The 9820-nt window shown below is 48.2% G+C and overlaps 1 long non-coding RNA gene across 1 annotated transcript; it reads right to left on the bottom strand.

The window, feature by feature from the left end:
• Positions 1-212: 212 nt before the first annotated feature.
• Positions 213-8871, bottom strand: LOC146203447 (uncharacterized). Its single transcript, XR_014702368.1, has 4 exons — positions 8803-8871; positions 8089-8238; positions 2347-2491; positions 213-1098 (listed from the first exon to the last, which is right to left on the bottom strand). It is a non-coding gene; the product is annotated as an uncharacterized LOC146203447 (long non-coding RNA).
• Positions 8872-9820: the final 949 nt, after the last annotated feature.

The following is a 9820-nucleotide window of genomic DNA, read 5'->3' as shown; positions in this document are numbered from 1 at the left end:
GAAGGGCAGGGTACGTATTCCATCAAGGGTCTCTGGGTGCAGGCGGCGCAAGAGAGTCCGCTCTCGTCGCGAGAACTCTGGTTTTATCCCTCTCGGCATTGCATAACGTGAAGTCATCGGTAGCTTCTCGAAACCGAACTACGATGAGCAACTAGTTCCTCCTCGCGTTTGGAATGCACCCGTCTCCAAGTTACCAGCGCGATGCCGTGGCGTCGCAGCATAGTATGGGCAGCGAGGCAAAAGCCAGGTGCCTTCTCCCCCACCCTCTCCTGGCGAGCGCGCGTCGTCTCGTGACTCTGCCGCCTCGTAGTTGGTTAGGAAGGAGAGAGGTTATCCCTCTAGTAAGCATTCCTTTTACCAGCAGGTTCCGGAAAATCGCGCTACTTTTGTGGATATTTTGAAGGGCAACCACGTCTGTCTGTAAGCCATGCAATATCACTCGATAAAACACACGCTGACAACAACACACACTTTATAACAACAACGGCAACAAACAAATCAAACAACAATACAGGAAAGGTTTCTCCTAGTGTCAAAAATAACATGTCTGCTCATCTATCTCGGCAAAACATTTGCAGTAACCAGTCACGGAGAAAAGCCAATAAACCTTCTCCTAATGACATAAATAAAACTTCTGCTCATCTATCTCAGCGGAACATATGCAGTAAAATGTTCAGGAGGAAAATAAAGAAACCTTCTCCTGATGACAAAACTGAAATGTCCTGCCCTTTCGCCTGCCGTGATAATTGCGTTAACAAAGAATAAAGCCATCAGTGCAATGTAGCCTTGAGTGGCGCGGATTAGCGCTACAAAATAGGCACGCAACCGCGGTGTTGCAGCTTCTACAACCACAGGCTGGGAAGAGTTCTTGCGAGCGGTGGAACAGTTCACTACAGAAGCGGTGTCGCATCCCGCCACCGACGAACTCATCATTTCGAGCTTTGCTTGCTCCACAAATAGGGTCGCATAAGAGAGTCGAAGACGTTGCGACAGGCTCAGAAAGCCGGGGTTGGAGCACATGGTTCCTGGTCAGCAGAACTTTCTCGTCGCACGGAGGAGACAGGGTGGTGCAATTAGAGACTACACGGTCCTTGATGCCTGTAAATGAAACGAAGATAGTGATTTGCAAAATTTTATGGCGTGTAGACACAGTTTCCACATATTACCGATAGTCGCTTGATAAGTTTGGCAAAAGGTTCTTAACCGCTATGTTGGTGGCAGGAAGGCAAGTGCCACTCTTCTAAAATGGCAGCTAGCTGCACTGGGCTGTTCTCTCCCGCGTATACACCGACCACCTCTGCCATAGGTGGCCATGTCGAATGAATTGTATTTTTTGCGCCCAATTCATATTCACTTAATAGTGTACTCCGTAATCCGAACAACGCTGCTTTGGCTGCAGTCCTGCATTGCTGCCTGGAACGAACACGCTAAAATGAAAATCTTACGCTAGCCCTGCCTTCCATAGAGAGTTAACTGCGGTTGCAGGTTGGAAGTTAGCATGAGAACAGACCTGAGAAGTAAATAAAAAGATACGAGAAGCGTATGTGCACAGCCCCGCAAAACTGGGTAGATTCGGATTTCACGAAGGCTGTTGTCAGTGCTCAGTTCGACGTTTTCGTTGGAAGGAAGTTTCTCATCTGTTAATAGTCTGGATTCTCATTTTGAGCAGCCACTGGGAAATCTGTGCATGAGTATATGACATGGCTCTTCAGGACACTCTGAGGGGAAAATATGATGCAAGACTCTCAGTATTGAAGGTATCTTAATGTAGAGAAAAGACAACACTTCAGCATTGTTTAGTGCACATAAGCGCAATGAATGCTACGTCTGATGTCTGGACACTAGAGCACTTATTAATCCAGATATTTTCAAATACTGGTGCTAAACAGCGGAAACAATTTCCGTTGACAATTTGGTGGCCACTGGCCTTGCGGGACAGCCAATGAACCGGCTGTGTTGAGTTATTGAATAGGCAATGAAAATGTCGCAACGGGTACATATTACAAAGTGAAATTTTAGTTTGGGCAAGTAAGTTGTTTCGAGGCACATGCATTAGAGGAGTGTACGTGTAGCGAATAAACTAGAACAACACACTGATGCCAAATACCAAGTGAATTTCTTTGCGAGAAAACTACTATTTTACCACACGTCAACAAACAAGTAAATAGATCAGCAGCATATTCAGCTGACCGGGAACACTTTGCAGTGTTCTTTGCCGAAACCAAGAATTGAGACAAAGACTGTTGGATTATTCGGCCTATTTCAGAGGGCCGCGAAGTCAAAAAAAAAAAGCGGTGAGTTATTGTATATAGAATACGAAACTACCAAACTCGGAAAAATACTAACCCTTCCCTTCCTCGGTGCATAGTTGGTCGGAATCGGCCAGTCAGAGAATGCGGCCAGGAGGTCGGGACTCTTGCCGGGGGCGGCTGTCCTGCTGCTTCTTGTGCACACTCTGCTGGATCATCAACTCCAGCTTGTGGTCTTGTGCCTAGTAGGTCATTTTGGTCATTACTAATTGATTATTAGCATTTTAGTCATTTCTAATGAATTGTAGTCGTTACAAATTGCCTGTAGACGTATGGACATTACAAATCATTAGTAGTTATTATTAGTCATTATAACACCTTCCAATCTCTACTATAGCCTCAATAATTGAAAAACCCTCAGTATTCATCATTTTGCCTTATTTAATCTGTGTTCATAAGGCGGACATGTCCTGATGACGCGTGCGGCAGTCACGAATGGCGGTCACTTTCTGTACACGCACCATATGCTTAGAAAGTCTCTCGCCATAAAACACTCTTTACTGGCAAACGGTCGAGAGAAATGTTACTTGTCCAACTGAATATGGAGTCTTGTACTAAAAACTGGGCGCGTTGGTACTAGGGCCTCCAAGTAACCTGCATACTGTTTCTAGAGGTATTCGCTGGTCGAGTTCCGAAGGACCATGATGTGGGACCGACTCAAAAAACGACGACGCTAAAAACGACGAGAGATGTCAGCTGTCATCAACGCTAGCGGTACAGACCACTATCGTTTTTGGATATTCCCCGTAATATCCCATGGTGGTAAATCGATTCTATTCCTTGTGACAAGCTGTACCTCCGCTGTGGACGCCACGTCAGTACCAATGCAATGTCTACAGACTCCGCTCCCGCCAAGTCCGCTACTCCTGTCATGGCCAACCTCGGTGACCCCGGAAGCTACTGCGGGACCGGCGAAGTAGATGCAGACGACTGTCTGGCCCTATACGAACGCGTCAGCCAACACAACAGGTGGGATGCCATACTCATGCTCGCGAATATCATCTTTTACCTGACCGGGACCGCGGTGGGGATCGAAACCCATGAAGGTGGCCTGATATCATGGGATGTCTGAAAGAAGAAGCTCCACGATCTGTTTGGAAAGCATTTTGGCCGCCAACTCGCCAGCCAAAGTGTTCGCCTCTCACGCTCAGACATCCACAGAGTCGTATCTCACATCCAGGGCGTCCTGTCTCTGTGCCGCTAAATCGACCAAATCATGTCTGAGGCGGAAAGGGTCGGCCACAACATAAAAGCCAATTCCGACGATGCCTTCAACCTGCTGTTGTTCAAGGATTGTTCCACCGTGTACTTTATGCTGCAGGTGTGCCGATGTTTCGTGCAAGAAAATCAAAGGCGCATTTCTCACCGTTTCGATAGGCTGCCGAACACGGCCGCTAGCTGCTCCTGTGTGGATCTTCTGATTCTTCGACAACCTACCAACGACAGCACTTTGACCCAAAACATCCACCAAGAACTTGAGGCAATGCCTCCAGCAGCCTCTCTAGCGCATACTCCGGGCCACACCCTGGCTACTATATTACTCATTCAGGCTGTTGTTCGCCAGGAGGTTGTGAATATGGGCACACATTTCCGGCCCGTAGCCGAAACCGTGGATTCCAGACCTGCCAGCCTGGTGATTGCTACTGCCTTCTCCACCACTCGTTTGTCACCTGATAACGGTACCGATATCCGAATGAATGGCGTACCCATGAGAATTGCCATATCTGGTTTACTTGTTTACTTGTTAGCCACATCTCCCATCACTTTTGCAGCCGTTGATACACACCATCTCGTCAGGTCACCTACTTGAACTGTCGTGGAAACTATGCCTCTCGGTAGTCCTCACTTCGTGCCCACCAGTCCCGCGTTGACCACGGTGCAACTCTTCGTGTTGCCAACCGTTCGCCATCCCGGCAAGCCCGACGCTCACGTTCTCCTCTTCCTCGCCGCTGTCCTCCACCGTACTTTCCCACCCACTTACCAGAAAACTAGCTATTGACGCTCCCGGAGATGACGCTGCATTTCTGACCGGGACCGAAAAACCTCTGCTGACCCCTGCCCGACACAATGACTGCATAGATGTCCTTGTGGATGAAGTTAGTTTCAGCTCTTATATATAACGGTGCCCAAACTACCTGTTTTCAGCTCCTCATTTCGCCATCGCCTCAAGAATGTCCTTACACGAACCATCTCGTGCGCAGATCGCGTCTCGAATGGCAGCCCTGCTGTTGTGGTTGGCATGTGAACGGCGCAAGTTACCATTGCTGGCCGCCATGCCTCAGTGTTCACCATTCTACAGGAATGTCCCCATGGTGGTATTCTTGACATTGACTTTTTAACAGACAGCAGTGCTCTCACTGACTGCTCTGCCGGCCTACTCCGCTTGGACCTTCCGCTCTGTTCACCCCGATTTCGCTCAGCACAGTTCAGCGGCCTTCCTCCTGAATATGCCGTTCACATCCCTGTGTCACGATTCCCATCTGTCGCAGGTGGCGACTATCTCACGTGTCCCTTTACTGATGTCATTCTGCAGTTGCACGTTATCCTTTCTCGTCTAATGGTACACATCTCCAAGAGCCGCATCACTCTCCCTGTCCTCATCTTTAGCTTGTCAACTCAAGTTCTGTTGGAAGGAATTTCACTTGCTGCGCTGTCCCCGTTGACCGATCGTACCGTTTCAGCTCTGACTACAGATCGACCAACTGCCGTTCCTATACAGCCCGTCCTTCGTCCTCCACATCGCGTCCTGAACCCGTTAACAGTATGATTGCAGCTGATCTCCAACCTCAATTCGCCGCGGATTTACACAAGCTTTTGCTCGCATATAGTGACCTTTTTGGCTTCGATACCTGCCCGATGGGTGAAACAACAGCTGTCACCAACCGCATTGACAACGGTGACGCTAGTCTTATTCACAGAGAGCCAAGACCAATGGCTTCACGGAACGACTAATCGTACACTCTCAGACATGCTTTCAATGTACGTGTCTAACGACCAACGGGATAGGGACGTTCTCCACCCTTTCTGATGTTTGTCTAACGTCGCTCCATTCTACTGCTGGATGCTCTCTTTTTTACCTGCTATTTGGCCGACATCCGTTATTGCCCTTCGACTCCATACTACCCGCGGCAGATGCCTCCAGCACTTACGCAAATTATGTCCGACGGAATTGCGCATGCCAGGTCTCTGCATGCCAAAACTAAATAATGCCGGTACAAGAGGCGCCATCGTGTTGTGCGCTACACTCCTGGTTACTCCGCCGGGGTGGCGCAGTGGTTACGGCGCTTGACAACTGTTCCCAAGGACGCGGAATCGAATCCCGGCCTCGGCTGGCGCTTTTCGATGGAGGGAAAAGCAAAGCGCATGTGTGCTGTGCGATGTCAGTGCACGTTAAAGAACCTAAGGTGGTCGAAATTTCCGCAGACCTCCACTACGGCGTCTCTCATAGCCTGAGTCGCTTTGGGACGTTAAGCCCCACAAACCAACTAAACTCCTTGTCTTGCTATGGCTCCCGTGCCGTCGAGTTGGGTCGAGTGAAACATTTGTTCCGTTACACAGGGCCTTGCCGGGTTTCGCGCCCCGTGACCGACGTCACATACGAAACTGAAATTGTGCATCCGAGGTCCTCGTCCTGAGTGCCATCGTCTGGTATGGTGCATGTGTCCCGCATCAAGCCCTATAAATCATATTCTATATAATTAACCTAGAAAGCACAGGGACAGTGCTGCTCCCGAGGGGCGTCGGGGGGGGGGGGGGGGGGACGGGTTAGTGTTACTGGCGGTATTCGCCGGTCGAGCCCCGGAGGAGTATGAAGTGGGACAGATTGCCAAAAGGCGACGACGCTGAGGGTAGACAGATTTGAGCTCTCACCAGCGCTAGTGGTACAGACTGCTATCGATTGTGGATCTTCCCTATAACAATACTACTTACCACCCGTACCACTACTTCGCCATTGACGGCTAAAGCTGGCGGGGAAGGCTGGCACGCGCGAGCTGTATGCCTCCACATGTGATGACTTGAGTGAAAGGCATACCATCGGAGGTACTTATGTCGTCGGTTCAAAGCCCTTTCTCCCAATAGGCTCCAACGTGACTGATGTTGACGCCAATATAATATAAGAATTGGACCTTCGGATCATTGTTAACCACGGCTATGGTCGACAGGAACTAGCGGCCATGTTCGGGGGCGCTTTCAGTAATGTATATCTCACGATTCTTGCGGCAGCTTATGATATGCTTTTGTTTGCTGGAGGTGCATACGCGGAATTTGTACGAGCTCCTGATAGCACAATGGTGACCTAGCAGCCGGTAGCCACTTTTTTGAGGTTGAGTAGAAGTCGGCGACTGAAAGAAACACAACAATCTCTCGCTTTTCTTTTTTTCTTCCCCCTCCCCCTCCGTCTTGACGTTGAGTTCCATGGAAATTTCTCCTGCACGCTACATAATCCCAACCCCCCCCCCCTCCTATGAAGGCTATGCATGTACTCGACAGGTCCTCGCTTGGCAAGGTTGAGATGCAACCTATGTAAAAGGAGGTTTATTCCATAGGGTGATCTGGGATTGGAAATACAGCCTGCGTGTCAACTTAGACTCAAAAGGAGTCTTCCGTCGACGTGCTAAAGTATTTTGTTGCTGGGCACTTCTTCGGCGGAACGACGGCCCTTAGTTGCACTTGCGAACATGGCGATGACAGTATTTATAGTTTCGTGACCTTCTGAACCTGTCTCACTTAAAATGCAACTAAAATAGTCTTCAACATGTTTAAAAAGCACAACAACACTAGATATCAACAAAACCTGGTCATTAATGTACAGAAATACAAGCAAACATCGGAGGTGCATCAAATGGAAGAAAAAAAAGGAAAAGGAACCTGTCGTTGCGATTCGTGGTATTCACTGACTTGCGCAAAGCGTGAATGCTTGTGACAGGTGCTAGATTAACGTTGTGCCATTTTCCCTCGGCAAGCCATCGCGCGTGGTCGCAATCAACAAAGAAAGGCCAGTCATAAGATGCCGCAAGGATCATGCGATTGCCGTTGTTGAGTGAACAATCGATGTTGCGTACATTAGTTGAGCGCTTCAAGGTTGCAGCTATGATCGCACACTCATGCAGGTCTATGCCTCAACGACTGAGGCATGGGACGAAAAAGTTTGGTTTAAATTGGCAATCGGTAGCCGCATAGCGACACATTGCAATCGTTGCGAGTGTTCCCTATTGTTCGATAACCAAACTCACGGGCAGAACAGTAGAAAAAAAATTATCACTTGCAATGATTACAGTGGACTTTACCAAATAAACGGGCTCAACGAGCGCGAAAAGCCATCCTGTGACCTTCTGATGAAGTAATAGATTTCTGCCCGTATCCTCATCCACATTGATATGCCTATTCATGTGCATGTCATATATTATCGTGTACTGCAAAACCCCTCTACTCCATTGCTCGTGCACTTCGCTGCGTGGATGTAGGCTGCCTTAAAAAAAAAATACTTATTTTATAGTTAGAGGAAGTGCTGGATTGCATGTTGCGACCTCGTTTTTTCGTACCAATTTTCTTTTGTGCTAAACATAATTATGCAGCGTTTCTGGCTCATTAAAAAAAAAGGGGGAAAATACATTCATACTGATGCACAATATATAGTGCTAATTCACTAAGATCACAGGGAATAGGAAAATGCCCACCGAAATTCAAAAACTATATGTAGCAGGCGTCAAGTACATACATGTAGCCCTAGCTATGTCTGTTAATTGAGGAGCGATAGCAAATACGCAGACGCACTCACGGGTAAGGTGAAATGGCATGGCGTATCCGCGCTGCTCAACCTGTCTTGATGGCGACGACCACGGGCTCTCTGAAAGCCCGCTCGGAGAGGCTGGCCGCTGCGTCAGCGCCGGAACACAGGGCAGCCCACGGATACCTGCTCGCACTCGCTCTGCACCAGACGCCAAGAATAGAACTGATATCGAAGTGAATTTGGCAAGCATGCAGAACCAAAGTAACGCGTCCATTTAAGGAAAAATGCACAGCTGCCCTCTTCTTATCAAAACTGGGAGCACTGATAGAATACCCTCAAAGCACTGCGTATTCAATTTCGATCCTATTGGCTCCGTGCGGCAATGAAGGCTGGATCTCTAGGGCGAATAGCTGCATGCGCGCTATTGCTGCACACTCTGCGACATGTAACAGATTTTCAATCTGGTACTCCTTCAAGGAAGAGAGCTTCCCATTACAAATTAAGTCAGCACTGCTGCGTCTAGCTCTTCTGAGGCAAATTGCTTCGCCGCCAACTCATCGTCACCACAGCCCTGATTCACTATCGCGGAGAATAATAGGCGGAGAAAATTTTCACTTCGCCTCAAACCTTCTAACACAAAATTCCTTCTAAGGAAACCGCGGTACATCCAGCGACTGAATTCAAAAGCAGCAAGATGCTACGAGCGTTATACCGTCCCGCAGAGTGCCGCGTTGTAGCGTGGCTTTAAAGTAGCGCCTTTACCTGACACACGAAGACTCCTGATGGTATCCGGGCGGCAGTCGCAGCTCTGCTCCCTGCTGCGCCGCTAGGGTCGAACCTTTTTCATTCTCAGGCAGCGCTCCTTCACAGCCATTGCAGGACGCTCGCATTCCGCCCTGCACGTGGGGCTTCTTTTTCGTCGTATGCTGACAGCGCGTGCAGCTCTCCGGTCAGAATAATCACGCTACACCCGAAGAAATTCCCTCACTAATACATTTCAGCCGTAAAGTATGATACAATAAATTAAGAGCGGCAAGTTACAATTTAAAACTTCACAAAGAAATAAACCTATGACCCCTCAATATCAGCCTACAGACCGGAAGCACTTTGAGCATTATAAGCGTCGCGCCTGAGTATGTTTCATAAAATCAGTTTGCGGGTGCCTCTTGGTAATGAAACGGTGGTAAAAAATTTTATCACAAAAACATTTTGTTTATTTCTATTAGCTAATAATTTCCGCAATTAGGCATAACATAAAAAAGAACAGATTCATCACCTGCGTCGTCAACGATCCCGGTTGTGCGTATGCGCCATTATATTATTTTGAGGTCAACAACTATCTCCCACATCTTAGGCTTCCTTAGATTCAGATCATGGTCCTGAAACACACATCGCTATGCAGGCAGTGATGGGAAATGCTACGCTCCCGCGAGGTAGGGGCCGAAAAATATCAAGAAAATTACGGGTCACTGAAAATAGCAATAATGTTTTTCTGAAGAATGTCCATCTTGCAATGTGGTAAATATCAGGAGTAAGAAAGATAATTGCGCAAGTCAACAATAGGTTTTAGTCCCCTAGGTTCCCAGTAATTTACAATCCGAGCTCACTTGAGGATTGACAAAGATTATCAGCCACAAGGGAAGCGATATACGGTGTTAGGCATTCGGCAGGGAGGATAAAATGGAGACTCCGAGGTCGTCCCCGCCAACAGAGCACACTTCTCACTTTTGTGTAAGAAGAATAAGAGGTAGCACAAACATATGTTTCAGAACACGAACTA

Source organism: Amblyomma maculatum, chromosome 1 (assembly GCF_055883805.1).
Source record: "Amblyomma maculatum isolate TAMU_Amacu chromosome 1, ASM5588380v1, whole genome shotgun sequence".
Lineage (NCBI taxonomy): Eukaryota > Metazoa > Arthropoda > Arachnida > Ixodida > Ixodidae > Amblyomma > Amblyomma maculatum.
Note: the sequence above shows the minus strand (reverse complement) of the source record. Positions and strands in the feature narration are given on the sequence as shown.